At 42.4% G+C, this 20,147-nt stretch overlaps 1 protein-coding gene across 1 annotated transcript in view; it reads right to left on the bottom strand.

Moving 5' to 3' along the window:
- The window catches only part of CR1 (complement C3b/C4b receptor 1 (Knops blood group)), a 241,277-nt gene that overhangs the window by 58,836 nt on the left and 162,294 nt on the right, over positions 1 to 20,147 (bottom strand). The gene's annotated exons all lie outside the window — the stretch shown is intronic.

The raw sequence follows: 20,147 nt of genomic DNA, 5'->3' as shown, positions 1-20,147 counted from the left end.
GATGGATTTTAAACAAAATGCATGAGATGGGACTCTTAATTTACTTTTCTTTATTAGGAATATGGGTACATTTCCGAAAGGCAAAATTGCACCATTTAGGGGTATTGTTTTCACAGTTTGCTTTGCAACTAGAAGGCACTAGCAAAGCTTTTGTTATAAGCATATTGTAAAATGTGATAATCAGCAGACCGATTTGTTTATGTTTGGGACTATCCCAATCACTATAAAGTGAAGGAATTGTTTTTTAGGGCAAAAGTGTTACACATTTTATTTATTTATTATTGCATTTCTACCCCGCCTTTTTTCTTGCAAGGAACCCAAGGCGGCGTACATAACCCTCCTCTCCATTTTATCCTCACAACTCTATGAGGTAGGTTGGGCTGAGAGTCTGTGACTGGCCCAAAGTCACCCAGTGAGCTTCCATGACCGAGTGGGGACTAGAACCCGGATCTCCTGACTCCCAGTCCAACACTTTACCCCCTAGGTGAGGACAGATGAACCTTGTATGCTTGCTATTGACTTCCTCAGAGCCTCTCTCCAAGCACTTTTCTCCTAGCTAAGAGAAGTGGGAATATCAGAACTCTGCTGAGACCACCACCAGAACTAGAATAGGGTGTACGGTCATCTTAGGCAACACCAACTTTACCCACTTTCCACGGAGAGAAGAAAAAATAGAGCAAAAAGAAAGGGCAAATGGGGGAAAAAACTGCATGGAAAGGAGAAAGCATAGAAACTAGAACTGCAGAAGAAAACATATTCGAAGTTTCAGCTTCTCACCTTGATCTCCCAAAGCAACAGCCAGGAGTGCAGCTGTGCCCCACAATAGACTGAGTATGCAGGCAGGAGTCATACCTCTTGTTCAGGTCACAGGAATGAGTGCAAGGTTGATTGCAGAACCCAGCAAATATGTAAATGCAGAAGAGGAAGAAGCCATAAGCAGCAAGCAAGTTAACAGGGACTTTCAGAGAGACAGCCCAAAGGGAACTGGACTGAGAACTACAGAAAATGCTGTCTAGCAGTTCTTGATACATAAGCATTAGGTCAGTTCTGAGCACAGCTTTGCCTACAAGTTGCTTTCAGTTTCAGAGCACAGCTGCTGAACACAGCAATTAAGAAGGCTTGCTCATGCAAATATTTCAGTCCAGAAATGAAACATGGGTGCCGAGCATCCTGCATCCAAACATAACCTGGTTTCCAATTACTACAGTAGCCTTTTCTGGCTGCAAAGAGTTGCCTTCTGCTCTTCCTCCATTATTTCATCCAAGGAGATAAAAATTGCTGGATTACATGAAGGCTAGGCTGCTACCTTTCGAATGAGTTTAGCCCTTACTGGCTTTTAAAACACTATTTCCCATGGAAATATTACAATTCGAAGATTGGTATCTGTTATAGCACACATGTGGTATTTTATAAACCAATACGATTTGGCAGTTTAAAGTATATGCTTCCAATCTGCCACAAAATCTCTTGTGGAAACACCATTGTTTTGTACAGTACATTCTAACATGGGATTTGCTTTATTCCCTTGGCAAGTGAGTTATTGACCTTGTAGAAAACAGGAAAGTACAGCAGCAGAAAGAAGCTACTTTTAACAAATTGGAACTATTATTTACAATTAACAGTGAAAGTAGAATTTGACAGTAGTTTCAGACAGGCACTCTCCTTTCCTGCCCCACATAATCTAGTCTGCCCTCATTCCAGATAAAGAAGTTTCCACCAATTGTGGATTACCAGACTATGTGCATCCACATGTGTTTCATACTATTTCCTAAACTGAACTACTCTCTACGAATGAGATTCGTAACACAGAAAGGAGAGTGGAATACAAATCCCTGCTGACAAAACAGCAGTGTACACATTTAACTGCATCTGTGCTTGATCCATTTGGAAAAGACATTGTGCAAAAGAAGCCACGGTATGGTAGAACACTTATCCAAGCTTCCATTTTGTTTATAGTAGGGATGGGAAAGACGCGGCCCCCACAACCTCCCTGTGTTGTTGCTTTTTTTTAAAAAAAAATTATAGGGTATGAGAGAGAACTCAATATGACAAATGTCAAACACACTTGTTAGGTGGCAATGCACAGCAATGGCACTGGGTGGGGCTAAGCCACATGGCCCACAAGCCCCTGTGTGCATTCATTCAACCTGTGGAGGGGGTCATGTGTACCTTTTATACATGAGGATTGGGTGTGTGGCTGAAAATATGTGTGACTAAAATGAGGAGAGGTGCCTTTTTGTCCAGCAATGAAGTACTGTATTTACAATTACAATCAAAAGCTAGCCCTCATTTTGAGAAGGAAACATCATGTTCAGTATTCTTCATTGCTTATTAAAGTAACTCATCATAACCACTATGCCCTTTTTAAAAATAGGATTCTTCTCTTGCCTCATCCATTTGAAATTTTAAAACTGCATAGCTTTTATTAAACCAAGGTCATTGGACAGCATATAGGCCACTTTGACATACAAAGAACACATAGGCTTGGGACCACAATACCTGATGGAACGCCTCTCCCGACATGAACCTACCCGTACACTGCGCTCAACATCTAAGGTCCTCCTCCGAGTGCCTACTCCAAGGGAAGCTCGGAGGATGGCAACAAGGGAGAGGGCCTTTTCAGTGGTGGCCCCCCGACTGTGGAATGATCTCCCCGATGAGGCTCGCCTGGCGCCAACATTGTTATCTTTTCGGCGCCAGGTCAAGACTTTTCTCTTCTCCCAGGCATTTTTAACAGCATTTTAACAGCATTTAACAACGTTAAGTTTGTTTTTAATGGACCCCACAATTGTTGTTTTTAAATGGATACTGTTGTTTTTATACTGTTTTTATGTGTGTGTGTGTGTGTGTGTGTGTGTGTGTGTGTGTGTGTGTGTGTTTTAAATTGTATACTTTTAATGTTGTAAACCGCCCAGAGAGCTTCGGCTGTGGGGCGGTATATAAATGTAATTAAATAAATAAATAAATAAATAAATAGGCACAGTCCTGAAACGCCTGGCTGGGCACTACACTGTCGGCCCCCAAATATCTATTTTTATTATACTGTGCATCTGTGCATAGCCAGATAAGGATCCCTGCAGGCAGAATTCAGAACAGGTACAATACACATCCAGCTTCTTACCTATTTCAGGAGAAAAGGCATCCATGATACTTGAGTCTGTCATATTGTTGCTGGAGGACTCCTTCTCCTCTTAGAAGCTAGAGGTTCCAGAAGTGGATGATACCACTGAATCCTTCATATCAACAGATTTGAGGGGAGCTCTGTTCAGAAACAGAGGCTGAGCAATGCCTGAGTCCCAGAGAATATTGTCACTTCAAGAGGCAAATTAGCAGGGCTACTGGAAGAAGAAGTCCCTGACTGCAAGGAAAGACTCCTCAGTAGAAGGACTGATCAGAGAGCTTTGATGTACTTCAGCTGAGCCCTGGATGGGACTCGGCAAGCTCTGGTGTTAAGAGCCTTCAGTGTTTGCCTAGTCAGTGCTGGAAACAATGCTGTTCTTGCTCTTCCCATGTTGTCTACCCTGTCTCCCAGACTTTTCCCCGTGATTGACACTCTGTGCTACTGACTCTTGGAGGGGTCTACACAGCGTACTGAAGGCGCACGCAAGCGCCTTCAGTGCAACCCGAAAGCGCGTGTGTAGATCCTGTCCTGGAAGAGGCGGAGGAAGAGGCGGAGGAGGAGGCGTCCTTGCTGCCGCCCACCTCCCCGCCGGCCTCCTGATCAGCCCGGAGGACGTGCTGGGGCTGGGGCTAGCCTGGGCAGGGAAGGAGGAGCCTGGTCCACGGCGGGAGGGGGTCTCGCCCCCCACCCCCGTGGCTGGGACGAGGCCGGCGGGGAGGTGGGTGGCGGCGGCAAGGACACGGCCGGATTCCCCAGCCACCTCCTCCTCCGCCTCTTCCTCCGCCTCTTCCAGCAGGATCTACACACGCGCTTTCGGGTCGCACTGAAGGCGCTTGCGTACGCCTTCAGTACGCTGTGTAGATCCCCTCCAGGACTCCTTCTTGACTCTATTTCTGGATTCTGTAACGTATCTGACTGCCTAACCATGTTTTCACCTCTGCCTACAATCTTGACCACTCCTGCCTTAGCCTGACCCTACATATCTAACTGCTTGCCTAAGCTTTGATCTTTCCTTGTTTCATTACCTTGGTTCTTGTTTATCCCCTTCACTCAGTGTCTACTGCAGCCAACACAAACCCGCTGTGACGAGTTTGCACGGCACTTTGAAGATAAAGTCGCTCAGATTCGTCATGAATTGGACACCACACTTAATGCAGCATCACTAGTAGAGGCGTTCAGAGCGCCGTCCGGTTCGGTTTTATTGGATGATTTTCAGTTATTGAGGCCCGAGGATGTGGACAAGGTGCTTGGCCAAGTCCGGTCGACCACCTGTGTGCTTGACCCTTGCCCCTCGTGGCTCATTACATCAAATAAGGAGGGGATCGCCGGCTGGGTCCAGGAGGTTGTAAATGCCTCCTTGAGAGAGGGAGTGGTGCCGGCCTCTTTAAAAGAGGCGGCAATTAGACCACTCCTGAAGAAGCCTAATCTGGACCCGGAAGATGTTAACAACTACAGGCCGGTGGCTAATATCCCTTTCCTGGGCAAGGTGCTTGAGCGGGTGGTTGCAGGACAACTCCAGGCACTCTTGAATGAAACGGATTATCTAGATCCATTTCAATCGGGTTTCAGGCCTGGTTTTGGAACGGAAACTGCCTTGGTCGCCCTGTGGGATGACCTCTGCCGGGAGAGAGACAGGGGGAGTGCGACCCTGTTGGTTCTCCTAGACCTCTCAGCGGCCTTCGATACCATCGACCATGGTATCCTTCTGGATAGGTTGTCTGAGCTGGGAGTTGGAGGTACTGCGTTGCAGTGGTTCCGCTCCTACTTGGATGGCCGATTCCAGAAGGTGGTGCTGGGGGATTATTGCTCTGTGCCGTGGCACCTAAGCCACGGGGTTCCACAGGGCTCTATCTTATCCCCCATGCTGTTTAACATATACATGAAGCCGCTGGGGGAGGTTATCCGGAGATGTGGACTGAGGTGTCATCAATATGCGGATGATACCCAGCTCTACATTTCCTTTTCATCAAACCCAGGTGAGGCAGTGGCTGTTCTGAACCAGTGCCTGGGCACGGTAATGGACTGGATGAGGGCTAATAAACTGAAACTCAATGCAGACAAGACGGAGGTTCTGTTAGCGGGTGGTTCTTCTGTCCGGCGAGGTGATGTTTGCCCTGTCCTGGACGGGGTTGCACTCCCCCTAAAGGATCGGGTCCGTAGTTTGGGGGTGCTCTTGGATCCAGAACTGTCACTTGAGGCACAGGTGAACTCAGTGGCAAAGAGCACCTTTTATCAGCTCAGGCTGATATACCAACTGCGCCCTTATCTGGACAGAGATAGCTTAGCTACAGTTATCCATGCTCTGATAACCTCTCGTTTGGATTACTGCAATGCGTTATACGTGGGGCTGCCTTTGAAAACGGTCCGGAAACTTCAACTGGTGCAAAACAGGGCAGCAAGGTTATTAACAGGGACTGGCCGGCGAGATCACATTACGCCAGTCCTTTTACAACTTCATTGGCTGCCAGTCCAGGTCCGGGCCCAATTCAAAGTGCTGGTATTAACATTTAAAGCCCTAAACTGTTTGGGGCCAGGTTATCTGAAGGAACGCCTCCTCCCATATGTACCTACCCAGACCTTAAGATCCGTGAGCCCCTGCCAAAGGAGGTGAGGCAGGTGGCTACTAGGAGGAGGGCTTTCTCCGCTGTGGCACCCCGGTTGTGGAACGAGCTCCCCAGAGAGGTCCGCCTGGCGCCTACACTGTACTGCTTTCGTCGCCAGCTGAAGACCTTTTTATTCACTCAGTATTTTAACACTTAATTTTAACTTAAATTTAAATTTTACTGTTTTAACTCTGTATTTTAATCTTATATCAACTTTGCTGTGTGGTTTTATCCTGGTTGCGCTTTTTATATTGTATTTCATAATTGTGTTTTAACCTGTTGGGTGTTTTACTGTGGTTTTAATTTTTGTGAACCGCCCAGAGAGCTTTGGCTATTGGGCGGTATAAAAATGTAATAAATAAATAAATAAATAAATAAAAATAAATAAACACAGAACAGAATCTTTTATTTAAATGTATTTAATATTTAAAAACCTTATTGTTTATACATTTTACTTTGTACAAAGACATCATATTTAATTGATTTAACAAATAATATTACATACAATCCAACATAAAGTTTACAAAAAAAAAATAACACTATATAAATGCACACAAAATTCCTTCTTGAACTAACAAACTTGGGCTCAGTACAGCTGAAGAACAGCACTTTTTGGCCACGTTGATTTCAGTAAGAGAGCTGGCTTACTTACCTTGTTTCCACTGAAATTTGTGTGTCCTAAAAGTGCCTGTTGACTTTTTTATTTTTTTGTTAAGTATACAAAGCTTTTGTTGCCTATCAAAACATATGGGACACAATTTATATTGGGCACATTTTTAAACACAAAACAGAAGCAAGGTAGCTTTGGTTATGGCTCTACATGAGAAATCCTGAGATATTCAGAAGTGTAATGAATTTTCAAAAGCTGTATATGGAACGAAGCCTTGAGAGGAAAATGCTATAGGGAACTTCAAATAATCCTAGATAGAGCCCATTACACTTCCAATATAGAATCTTTATATCTTTTTATGACAGGATAATATATTAGCTTTAGGGTAAAGATATGACCAGTTCCCACAATTCTAAGTGCAGAAGAGTTCTATGCAAAAGTAATATGTGCACGTGATCAGAGATTTTTTGAGGCCAAACATTGTTTTATGCTTGTTCCCATCAAGTTGCCAATTGCAGATTTTTTTTGGATTTACCAAATATCATAGTTTTTGTCTTTTCGTAATTAATGGAGAGAAGTTCGTTCTTGCAATAGTTACTAAATTGGTTCAGCAATCTGTGAAGGCCAATTTGGGTATAGGAAATCAACACAGCATCATCTGCGTATAGAAGGATAGAAAACATCTGACTACCGACTTTAACTGGGAAATATTGGCTTTATTTCTGTTAAATAAATCATGACACGGTGTAATATGTCATGTGTTGTTGTTCATCTGAGGTTGTATTTACCTAATTTTTAGACCTGCTAAGGAACAGATATGATTGTTATTATGTCCTGATATGTAAAATCATACAATTCCAAGAGGGTGTACTTTCTTTTTCACACGACTGTATATCTTTTTGGAGAAGTGCTAGACCGAGTTCCCTCCACAGATCCCTATAATAGCTATTTTTTCTCTCTAATTAAATTTTTATATTTCATACGTAAATCATAGAATTCTAAAGGTATTTTAGGGAGGTTTTTGATATGATAGTCTTTAATAATATTCCCCATTTGCCTTTTTAGAGCCCTGCAATCCTTATCATACCATGAATTTCCCTTTTTAGTCTGATGCATTCTTGACCGAGGACCCTTTTTTACCTCAATAAAAAAAGGTCTAAGAAAATTTATTAATTTATCAAATATCTGGTTCACTAGCTCAATAGAGGACGCTTGGAGGAGATCATTTCTTAGGGTCATAGATGCCATGTCACCTATTAAAATACCATTTTAGGTAATACCTTCCGTGATTAGTCATGGCACCAGTTCCCAAATGATGAAGTAGAATTAAGCATCTGGCATGCATGCATGCATGCCTTATACGTATGTGAACTGTGCAACTGGAGTTGATTCCAAGCAAAAATAATAATTCTATCACATGTTTAAAATAAAATTCTTAAACAAAACTTTATTTCCTAAACTTCCACCTTACATTCAGGATCTTGAATCCAGTAAGTGACATTTGTATCCAGGTATCCTATCTTGTGAAAGTAGAAGTAGTTTCTGCTAGTACAAACCCACTAAGATGGAAATGTCACTTACAGATAATTTTTGCTGATCTTTCCTATGTGCGTTTGTCCGTCTGCCCCGGCCCCAAATGCCACAAAAGTTGTTCCTGTGGCTGGGAGATATAGTGTACAGGGCTGTGGATGACCTTTCTACATGAATCCAACCAACTCAGAGCATATATGGAAATAGCCTTTTGATACAGATTACCATGCTTAGAAGCTCGCAATCAATTCTGAATTTAATAGAGAATTTGTAAAAGGTTACTTTAGACATGTTTAAAAAGTGAGCATAACAAATGGGTAAGTTCGACCAGCAATCAAATATTTAACACTTAAGATTAATATTAGGAATATAGGGGTCCACAGATTTAGACACATTGCCTTGGAGCAGTATCTCTTTGATGAAATGAAGTTTTTCCCACGGAAGTGATTCTACTCAGAATGGAATGTTCACTAGAAATAGAAAAGAAGCAGCATTTTTCTCAATGAAATGTAAACTTAGTTTAGGCTGCAATCCTCTGCACACTTACCTAATAATAAACCCCTTTGAGATAAGTGGAGCTTGTTCCTGAGTAAGCTTTGCTTGCCATAAAGCAGAATAGCCTAAGCAGGGATGGTCCAAATCCAAGGCATAAAAAAACAACTTGCATACAATTGTACTAGCAATTGTTCACGTTGTTAACTTGGCCAGTGAAATATTTAATGCAAGGGTGGGCAATACTTGGCCTGTGGGCCACATATGGCCCTTCCCCCCACTCAAATTCACATCAGTGGCAAGTGAATATGGAATAATACAAAGGTGAAATATAGCTTACTTTCAAGCTAAAGTTGACCACTGTAGTGTTCTATGGTAGTTCGACACAGAAAAGCAATGGCAAATCACCTCTTTTTTGAGACAGCTGATTTCTGCAGTTGTGGCATGGGTGCAGCCTGCGGACAGGTCTTGGGGTGGGGGGCAAAAACAGCCCTCTGACTTCCTCAATTTGCCCACATTATTTTTTAATGCATTAGATTAGCTCAACTTAAAAAATGCAAGTTATGAAGGGGTTGAACACTAACAACTGTGATCACAGTTCTACATGCAGAAAGGAACTTTCCTAGCTTTGTCTCTTTGCAGTAATCTCCTGCACCCTTCCCCAACAAAAGCTATACTTAAAGGTGAAGGGATTCTTGAGAATAATGTGTGTGTTGGCAGACGGGCTACAGCTGAAGGGGAAAGATAGCAGAAATCATGAACACCGCTCTTTGAGTGAGCATAAGAACCTTCTACTCATGCTAGAGTCCTATTAGAACCAATCCACAGAAGTTCAGAACTTAACTATTAAATTTAATTACTACTTATAGCCCACAAAGTTGCATAGACATAAAATATATGTCAATGCTATTCATGAAATGGGATGCTAGTTCTTGATTTTATCCTGGAACTTAGACAATTACAAAGAGAATTACGCATGCACAGACAAAGAAACACACATGTGCAATGCTAAAAATAAACAAAATTTTAAGGCTAGGGGCCTACTTCTAAATAAAGCCCATGGCTTTCTATGCATGTGTTGCTACCCTATCATACAACAGCATTACCACTTCCTGCATAAACTGATTCTTGACTTCTAGATAGTCACCTGAACACATTTGACTTTGCATTCTAGCCCTAAAATCTGAGTAAGTGTTCTTAAGGTGCAATCCTATGCATGTTTATTTAGAAAGAAGTCCTACAATTCCCAGCATGCCCCAACTAGGATTGCACACAACTTCGAAAATAGATAAAAAAGAAAGTAAGTGAGGAAAAGAGATTCAATGTAGGAGACTGAAGTTCTGTGCTTTGCCAAAATAAGCCCTTCCTAAATCCTCCAATATTCATTTTTTAAATTAGGTCCTGTTCACACATTTTCAAGTTTTCGTATACAATTATGAGGACTGAATACCTAACACAATATCATGAGCTCATTTAGGCATTCCAAAGAGAATCTACAAACACAAAAATATTCAGAGGACAATCTCTTATTATTTTTTTAGGTCAAAGTGGGTTATTTAGGAGATATGGTGCAATAAAGACATTATTATAACTAACATAGGACCCATTGGAAAGGCTTGGAATGTTTTAGTTTGAAATAAATTTTAAATGAGATGTCTAATATTTGACAGGAAACTATAAATATGAACAGTTTCAAACTGGTGAGGTCAAGTAGTTCACAGATTTCACACTCTCAAAATAAAGACAAGCTTACACAGTTGCCTGAAAAATAAAACCACAAGGACAGCTCCAATACAATCCTATGCTGTTTCAATTCCATGGCAAATATTTGTGCAGAGTTTTCCACAGATAGGCACATTAAGGTAATGTTTTGAAAAAGTATGGCAATTGCTTGTAATTATTCTGTTAAAGAAATCAATTGCACTGATTACCTGAAACTAGTAAATCATTGCCTAATCAATTTAGGATCATACCATAATACTTTTTTTGTGTATATTGCATGTTTTTGTGATTTTAAATTTTGTATATTGTCTTTAATTGCTTTAATCTTATGTAATCCGCCCAGAGAGCTTCAGCTATGGGTCTGTATAGAAATGATAATAATAATAATAATTACAAAGTTCTGATAATCTATATGTATCATATACAAATAGCAAATTATGCATATAATACTATAATGAAAATAGGCTGTCCTGCACATAGAGATAGAAATCAAGAAAGAAAGCAGTTATGCAAGACAAAAATTCAGAACAATCCCATTTTAATCTGTCAAGGGGGTTATAGCTGCAAACTGTTAGCTTAGACAGCAACACTTTTAGAGTGCTCCTGAACATTAGTGACTTCTGATAGGACTCTTCAACAAATCCATTTTACTGCTGTGTCCGTTTCACAAAGCATAACTCCCCCCCCCCAATGCCTCTGACATCTCAGACTGAGGCATGATGGTTTGTAAGCCTATTTTGATATGGATTTTAGAAAATTCAGTGCCAGAATATTCACTAGACATTGCCAAGCCTTTGTTAGAATGGACAGGTAACATAAACAGATCACTCCAGAACACCAACTTGATAAAATACACTTAGAAAAACTACAACCTTTTAGTCAATGTTGTTTCTTCTATGCTGTGGATTAGTGCAGCTGTTACAAGCACAACACATAAGCTCTTCCTGGACATAAAGCACATATACCTGGAAAGTATAGGTTGTATAGAAGGTACAGGGAAGCCCAGAACCATATGCTTGCTCACAGATATGACATTTACTGGGCTGACTCACCCCCTTTGAAGGCGCTCTTTGTATTTCATAGCTATAAAAATGCTACAGCAATCGTAAATATAACAGCAACCACAGCTCCTTGAAGGGAAAATGTGAAAGAAATCCAGTGACATTCTGTAGTAATGCTGAACAAGGTAAAGTAACCTTTTGTTGTTGTTTAATAACAATGTATCACTACAGATGCCCAACAATTGTTTCAAGATCAAGACAAACCCCCAAGCAGAAGTAAATCCTATTGCAGACTAAATAATACACAATAAACGTAATCATTATACCTAATGGAGGGGTAGATTATCCACTTGCCCAGGAGCCAATATACTAGGAACCAATCAGAGATAATCTACTCGAGTACTGAGGACCATGCCTTAAATGCTTGATCACTTTCAGTGGTTTCCAATTTTCCTATTATGAATCCAATATCAGTTCCATGTTGTCTTCATAGTAGAAGACAACATGCACAAGCAACATAAAAATATTAAGGCAACTTTTATCTGTTCTACGTGCATCTATTAGGCTTTAACCACCTTATTAGTCAAAGCAATCATATTAATAGGGACTGGTTGTTACCCAGAAATGTTGAAGGTACATTAAAGCCACACAATTCAGGTGGATTAGTTCATATACAATGTAGTACTGGTTATAGTAAGTTTGCAAACAGACAGACAAATCTTGGGCAGTGAGCCTGCCATAGATCTGCACTCATCCCTTTTTGGGCAGAAGTACAACCTTTCTCAGAATCTAGTTGTTTCTGCTCCCAGACTAACTGCAGCTTAACTGTCATAGTGACAATCACAAAACTACTCCTCACCACTAGCAATTCTTTAGGTTTAATCACCCCCTCCCCTGTGATTGTCTTCTTAAGGAAGAAACATGCCCAGGCAATGGAACATTTTTAAAAGGCTAAAAATCCTGCTCAAAACATGGAGGAAATTTGTACTGGCTTTGGGAGCCAACTGTGTATGCCATTATAAATGTACATGCATGTGTAAAGATGCAGGGCTTGCCTCACAGTAGAAATAAAAAAACCCAATCCTGGAGGACAGTCAAAATTCCCTCCATGTTGGAATCTTCAGCAGATAAGCCAGTGGGGAGAAAAGAAAGGCATAGAACACTAAGCATTCCATGTTCATTTTCACCAGGCATTAAAATATAATATCAGCAGTTGTACACTGAAGTAACACCCTCTACAGTTACTTACCAATAGCAATTCCCAAGTTCTTGCTAGTTCCTAAAATGGAAGAAGGGGAAAGAGGACTTAAAATCTGAAGCTACAATGGGTGCCTGAGATATATAATATTTTTCTAGCTGGAACCAAGAAATTGGTTTTTCACACTTAAAAAACAATGTAAGGTATTCTTCTCAAGTCAAGATCTGGTTTATTTAAAAGGCACTAGTCAGCCTTGGTCAGAAAAAGAGAAAAGAGGAGCGACTTAAAATTTGAAGCTACAATGAGTGCCTGAGATAAGACACATTGCTTACCTGCAACTGTAGTTCTTTGAATGGCCATCTGTGCATTTGCATATATGGTCTCTGTGCCTACTTAACCCCCCAAAAAACAAAAAACACGGGAGTAGGAAGAAGAAATATATACAAAAACAAGGGGGGAAACCTCAGCAGTATCCAAAGAATTTGCGATAAATTCAAGAGCAAATTCCTGACAAGACGTTTAGAATGGTGGTCGAAAGAAAACTAAGGGAAAGAGGCGGGAACCTGCTGGGACATGGGCAGTTGGATAGTGGCAAAGGGTTCCCACCAAAATGATCTTCATTTTTAGAATCTTCCCGAAACAACACTCTGCACAGGTGCAGAGACCATGTATGTCATGCACAGAGACTATGAAAAAGAATATATTATTTCTTTAGCTGGAACAAAGTCTCTACTCTAAAAGAAACATAATGAAGATGTGCTTTCAAATTTAAAATGTTTAAAAAGAAAGAAAGATGATCAACCTGAATAAGAAACATTTTTCTTCTAGAATGGATTTTCTGACATTTTGCAACCATTTTAGAATTCCTCTTCTTGATAATGGGAAGAAGCCAACTGACATCGCAAAGAAGAATTGTTTACACAGGATCAGAACGCACAACTTGAGAAAGGGAAACTCAACTTAGAGACTTTTATTGCTTCTTCAGAAGGCTAGGAAATTGGTCAACAACAGGCATTATAGAACTGAAGAAAACAGCAAAAGCTCATTTCCGTACATGTCTAATCAGAAACAGACAGATTTAGGTAAAAGTGGCTTGTCCCTCAGTAATTGGGTATAAGAGTGCAGCCTAAATCACATTTCTAAAAAGCAACAACTAAGCCACATTCAATTCCAGCATTTGCGCTAAAAAATCCTTAGATTACAGCAAGCCAACCATGGTGATATATTTAGCCAAATATTATATATTTTTGTTAAGCCAAACTTAATGGTATGCAAGAATTTCAAGTCAAATACTGAGGTTCAGAAAATAAACTGCCCCCACCAACTTAATCTACTCCCACGTACACTCAAAAAAACAGGACATAAGCCTCAAAGAGCTATTGTTCACCAGGGCATGCTCCTGGTGGTTCCACGTGGACCTATGGCCTGATTGGAATCCAACAGGAGAAGAGCCTTCAGCATGGTGGCCACCTTTCTGTGGAACTCCCTGCCCCTGAAGGCGCCAGTATTGTGTTGCTTCCGGCCCCTCCTGAAAACAGCTCTATTCCAGGGCATTCCTTGACTGACAGCATGGTATAATTTTAAAGGTGTTTTAATTTTTGTATCTTTTACTGTTTTACTTCTTATGTTCACCGCTCTGGATCTGTTTCAGATATGGAACAGTATACAAATTTTATTAATAAATAAAATTGTGTAATATTGTGATAAGCAGCTACGGTGAGCATTCTTCTCCTCAACCTGCTAAAAAAAAAAGGATGTGGCTGAAAAAGGAGGCTATGTAGGAGACAACCTGCAGCTCATTTTTGATACCCATGATAGCATCCCAATCAAAGGAACTTTAATACCACATCTAAGAAAACCTTTGCTCAAAATTTGCAAACCTGCTGCCAAAGTCAACCTTGCTAGGCTAGATGGACGAACAATCTAGATTTGTATATGGCAATTTTATCTGTTTGTATATATGTTCATAGCGTAACTATGCACTTTGATCATTAAAACATCTTGAGCTTCATAAAAGGCAAAGCCTGAGAATTCTCCCTGTCTCTCCATACCTACTCAGGGTCTCAGATGATATGCTCCATTCTCAACTCAAATCCACTTCACTTAAAAAACAAAACTGCCTCGCCTATTAGAAGCACAAGACTTAATCCAAGTATAAGATTGTTTGTTTGCCACCACCACCTTTTAGCTTTACCTGGTTTATCTTTAAGATCTGTTTCATCTGGACTCTGTGTAGATCCTGTATGAAAGAGGGAGGTTTTTTGGGATTTTTTTTTTTTAATGAAAAGCGGTACTGAGAAGTTATAAAGTAAATTGGAAGACTTGTCTGCTTAAAGTGAAGCCTCCATGCAAAGAAAAACATTCAAAATGTTTCATAAATTCAAATAGAAAGCCAGACAGAACTAACGGGCCCTCTTATACAGGCAGGAGGAATGGTTGGCTCTTCAGAAAACTGAAAATCCTATCATCCCTCACCATTGCTGGCTAGGGCTGATGAAAGTTGCAATCCAACATCTCGAGGGCCACATGTTCCCCAATTGAGCTCTATAGGCTACAATAGCCAAAAAACAAAAGGTAGAAAACAGAAAAATGACCCAAAAAAGAATTAAAACAAAAATCCAAACCCAAGCAAAAGGTTTTGTGTGTGTGCGTTTGTGTGTCATGTTCAAAATGTTTAAAGGAAAATTCTTGTACTATAAAGCCATTTAGACAGCAGTGAGCTTGATCAAGTAGCAAACAGGCATTTGTGATTCCAAGCAAGCACTAGGACAGGGGTAGTTTCTTTTGGGCCCTATGGGTACAATTTGAGAAGCTGTGTTGTGGGCACCACCATAAAATAATTGCCACAAGGGCCTAACTTTAGTCCCCAACAGCACTCATGAAGCTCTCTACAACCTGTCCCTTTCAAAAAAAAGTTTTTTAAATGTTGAAAAATGTTGGAGCATTAGGATCTTCTTCCTGTTCCTGAACCTGCTGCTGATCAGTAAGAGAAGGAAAGAGTTGTTTTGGAGCCTGTCCAATCTTCTTCTTCCCACATAGAACTTTCCCCTCCTCTCTTTCTAGCTTACCCCAAATCTCTTTACCTCACTATTTCTTTCCCTTCAGTCCCTAGCCTTCTTTCTACCCCTAGCTTTACACTCTTTCTCTCCCTCTTACCTTTTTATTTCACTGTTTGTCCTTATTCTCAGCCTCTAGCTTCATTATTTCTCTCTCCTCCATCCCTTTACCTCACTATTTCTCTCCCTTTACTGTCCTTGGTCTTCTTCCTCCCCTTTTCTAGCACCTTTTTGTTCTTTCTCTCCCTCTCACCCTTTTACCTATTTCTTCCTCCTCCCAGCCCCTAGGTCTTGCTCTTAGCAATTTACACCTCCATTTCATTAGCGTGTCAAGCGCTGGTCACTTTCATGTGCGTGCGTCATTGTGCTATTTCGCTTTGTTTACATTTTTACCTGCGCCGGCTCGCTCTTCCTGGTATCGCCGCCCCACCCTGCCCCTTCTCTTTCCCCTCCAGTTCATTGGCTCTTGTATTGATGGACATTCTGATGGACATGGGAGCCTTCCTCTCCCCCCCTCCCACTCTAGTTTCGTTGTCTAAAGTTTAGCAATTTAGCGTTTCATCGGCTGGGCACCTCGTACAGTGGGGAAAAAAGAAAAGGGAAAAAAAGGGAAGTTGAAACAGTTGGATGATAGAGCAATGAGAGTGGGGTTAGAGCAGTGAAAGTCCATTCGACTGAGTCGGCACGCTGGAGGAAAATCGTCCCTGCCCTCCTCTTTTGTCAGCAAGACTGCCTTTCAACACACACGACCCCAAGAAGGGATGTTCTGAGGCGCAGTGCGGGGACAGCAATACATGGGGACAGAAGGGTGGTTCTATCCCACGTGAAGAAAAAATGCCGCATTTTCCCTGCCTTAGAAAAACACAGAAAATGGAGGGGAAGAGGCAAGATAACTGCAGGACAGGAACGCCGCCATGTGAGGGTCGAGGGGCAAAACGGTACATTTATTTATTTATATATTTATTTATTACATTGTTATACCGCCCAATAGCCGAAGCTCTCTGGGCGGTTCACAAAAATTAAAACCATAATAAAACAACCAACAGGTTAAAAGCACAAATACAAAAAATACAGTATAAAAAGCACAACCAGGATAAAACCACGCAGCAAAATTGATATAAGATTAAAATACAAAGTTAGAACAGTAAAATTTAAATTTAAGTTAAAATTAAGTGTTAAAATACTGAGTGAATAAAAAGGTCTTCAGCTGGCGACGAAAGCAGTACAGTGTAGGCGCCAGGCGGACCTCTCTGTGGAGCTCATTCCACAGCCGGGGTGCCACAGTGGAGAAAACCCTCCTCCTAGTAGCCACCTGCCTCACTTCCTTTGGCAGGGGCTCACGGAGAAGGGCCCCTGTAGATGATCTTAAGGTCCGGACAGGTACATATGGGAGGAGGCGTTCCTTCAAATAACCTGGCCCCAAGCTGTTTAGGGCTTTAAATGTCAATACCAGCACTTTGAATCGTGCCTGGACCTGGACTGGCAGCCAATGAAGTTGTAAAAGGACTGGCGTAATGTGCTCTTGCTGGCCAGTCCCTGTTAGTAAACAGGCTGCCCTGTTTTGTACCAGCTGAAGCTTCCGGACCGTTTTCAAAGGCAGCCCCACATATAACGCATTGCAGTAATCCAAACGAGAGGTTATCAGAGCATGGATAACTGTAGCTAGGCTATCTCTGTCCAGATAAGGGCATAGTTGGTATATCAACCTAAGCTGATAAAAGGTGCTCTTTGCCACTGAGTTCACCAGTGCCTCAAGTGACTGTTCTGGATCCAAGAGCACCCCCAAACTATGGACCCGATCCTTTAGGGAGAGTGCAACCCAGTCCAGGACAGGGCAAACATCACCTCGCCGGACAGATGAACCACCCGCTAACAGTACCTCCGTCTTGTCTGGATTAAGTCTCAGTTTGTTAGCCCTCATCCAGTTCATTACCATGCCCAGGCACTGGTTCAGAACAGTCACTGCCTCACCTGGGCTTGATGAAAAGGAAAGGTAGAGCTGGGTATCATCCGCATATTGATGACGCCTCAGTCCACATCTCCGGATAACCTCCCCCAGCGGCTTCATGTATATGTTAAACAGCAGAGGGGATAAAATAGAGCCCTGTGGAACCCCATGGCTTAGGAGCCACGGCACAGAGCAATAATCCTCCAGCACCACCTTCTGGAATTGGCCATCCAAGTAGGAGCAGAACCACTGCAATGCAGTACCTCCAACTCCCAGCTCAGTCAACCTATCCAGAAGGATACCATGGTCGATGGTATCGAAGGCCGCTGAGAGGTCCAGGAGAACCAACAGGGTCGCACTCCCCCTGTCTCTCTCCCGGCAGAGGTCATCCCACAGGGCGACCAAGGCAGTTTCCGTTCCAAAACCAGCTGAAATGGATCTAGATAATCCGTTTCAATCAAGAGTGCCTGGAGTTGTCCTGCAACTACCCGCTCAAGCACCTTGCCCAGGAAAGGGATATTAGCCACCGGCCTGTAGTTGTTAACATCCTCCAGGTCCAGGTTAGGCTTCTTCAGGAGTGGTCTAATTACCGCCTCTTTTAAAGAGGCCAGCACCACTCCCTCTCTCTTTGTTTGATGTAATGAGCCATGAGGGGCAAGGGGCAAGCACACAGGTGGTCGACCGGACTTGGCCAAGCACCTTGTCCACATCCTCGGGCCTCAATAACTGAAACTCATCCAATAAAATTGAACCGGACGGCGCTCTGAACGCCTCTACTAGTGGAGCTGCATTAAGTGTGGTGTCCAATTCATGACAAATCTGTGCGACTTTATCTTCAAAACGCCGTGCAAACTCATCACAGCATGCTACCGAGGGTTCCACCATCTCTCGCCCTGGCCCAGAGTGTAACAGGCCGCGAACCACCCGGAAAAGCTCCGGTGGACGACACTGAGAAGATGCAATGCTGGTGGAAAAGAACTGTCTCATTGCCACCCTCACCGCCACAAAGTAGGCTCAATAGTGAGCTCTAACCCGTGTTCAGACCCAGCACGAGTTTTCCTCCATCTGCGTTCTAGCCGTCTCCCCTCTTGCTTCATTGCCCTCAGCTCAGGTGTATACCAAGGAGCTGACCGGGCTCTGTTCAGAGGGAGAGGACGCTTGGGAACGATCGTGTCAACCGCCCGAGTCATCTCTGCATTCCACAGAGCGACCTGGGCTTCGACAGGAGCACCGGCCATATCAGCAGGAAAATCCCCCAGAGCCCTCTGGACGACAGCGCAATAAAACACTGATGTGATGGAGCTCTTACTCTCCTTTCCCAGCCTTCTCTTGCTCTTCACACAGCACATGCACATACAAACACACAGAACAAGAGAGAGAGAGAGAGAGAGAGAGAGAGAACAAGCAAACATCTTCCTTGGTGGGGGCACTGATAGCAGGATGTAGGAACACCAGGTGGGAAACAGAGTGGCTGAGCTTCAGTTTAAGGTGAAGAAAACTTCATTTTTTCTTTTGGGGCTAGGGGCATTTTCCTTTGTTTTGGGGCTGGGGTAAGGTGTCTGGATAGGATGAGGAGGAATCATATGCAGGCCTACTCAAAAGTATGAAGTAAGCCCCACTGAGTTTCATGTAAGTATGCGTAGGATTGTAACATTAGAAAAGGAGCATGGGTGGGATAGATGAGGGTAGGAATAGGTGGGTGGGTGGGTGTGGGTGTGTATGTACGTGTGTGTGTGTGTGTGTGTGTGTGTGAGAGAGAGAGAGAGAGAGAGAGAGAGAGAGAGAGAGAGAGAGAGAGAGAGAGAGAGAAAATGGGTGGTGGTGGAAGTGGGTGGGTGGATGATGAAAGATTGTCTTTCAGCTTCACTAGTTTGCCTTCTGTGATATAGGAATTTTGCTGTGTTTTTGTGTGGTCAAATATGTCAATTAGCTTTGGAGTTCAGACCCTTCCTCTTTTCGTACACAATTTCTTGACTGAATTACTTGTCCTTTGACTAGCCAGGCTCTATGGCATCTATTGTGTGATTTTGTTATAGTGCCGACAGAAATTTCTATCATGCCTTTTTTAGAATGTAAACCTGAGGCCAGGGACTGTCTTCTTTACAGATTGATTGTAAGCCGCTCCAGTAGCCTTTTTTTGGCTGAGGTGTGGGATAAAAATACTGTAAATAAAAAAAGTGTTAGGAAAGGTGAGACTATGGTCATGCAGTGAAGGGTTTGCAGTCAAAAAAATATTTGAGGGAAGGCATCACACATAGTATAGCAAAAGCTCCAAAGTACAGCAAAAGCTACAAAAGTAGGAGTGAATGAAGTTAATTTCAGACACATTGAAGTCTCACTTATTCTTTACTTCAATGATTTTAACATTAAGATGTTATGTAGAACAGGTTTGTCTTAATTGTGTACTGTAAAATCAGACATGTGACCAAGGCTATGTTCGGGTGGCATGCCCCCTTGAGGCTAGACATGACTCCTGGGGGCTGGATATGTTGGTTGGCATGTCCCCTTGGGGGGAAGACATGTTGTCCTCCTTTTTGATTTCCAGAATATGGTCACACTATATGAAACCTTGGGACTTTGCAGGGTCAGGACAACACTTCACACACAGCAACCCTGTTCAGACGACATGCTAAACCACAGTGGTTAAGCATTTTGAGCTAAACATTATGGCTTAGCGTGTCATGTGAACCATTCCTAACCATGGTGGCTTCATAAATGCAGGTTGCTTACCTGTAACTGTAGTTCTTCGAGTGGTCATCTGTGCATTCACACATATGGGCTCTGCGCCTGCGCGAGCTGCTGTCGGGAAACTTCTAAAGCTGAGCATTTTGGCGGGAACCCTCCCCCACTCCCTATTGCGCATGTC

The sequence above is a fragment of the Elgaria multicarinata genome, chromosome 1 (assembly GCF_023053635.1).
Source record: "Elgaria multicarinata webbii isolate HBS135686 ecotype San Diego chromosome 1, rElgMul1.1.pri, whole genome shotgun sequence".
Lineage (NCBI taxonomy): Eukaryota > Metazoa > Chordata > Lepidosauria > Squamata > Anguidae > Elgaria > Elgaria multicarinata.
This window is presented reverse-complemented; position numbering and strand designations above follow the sequence as displayed.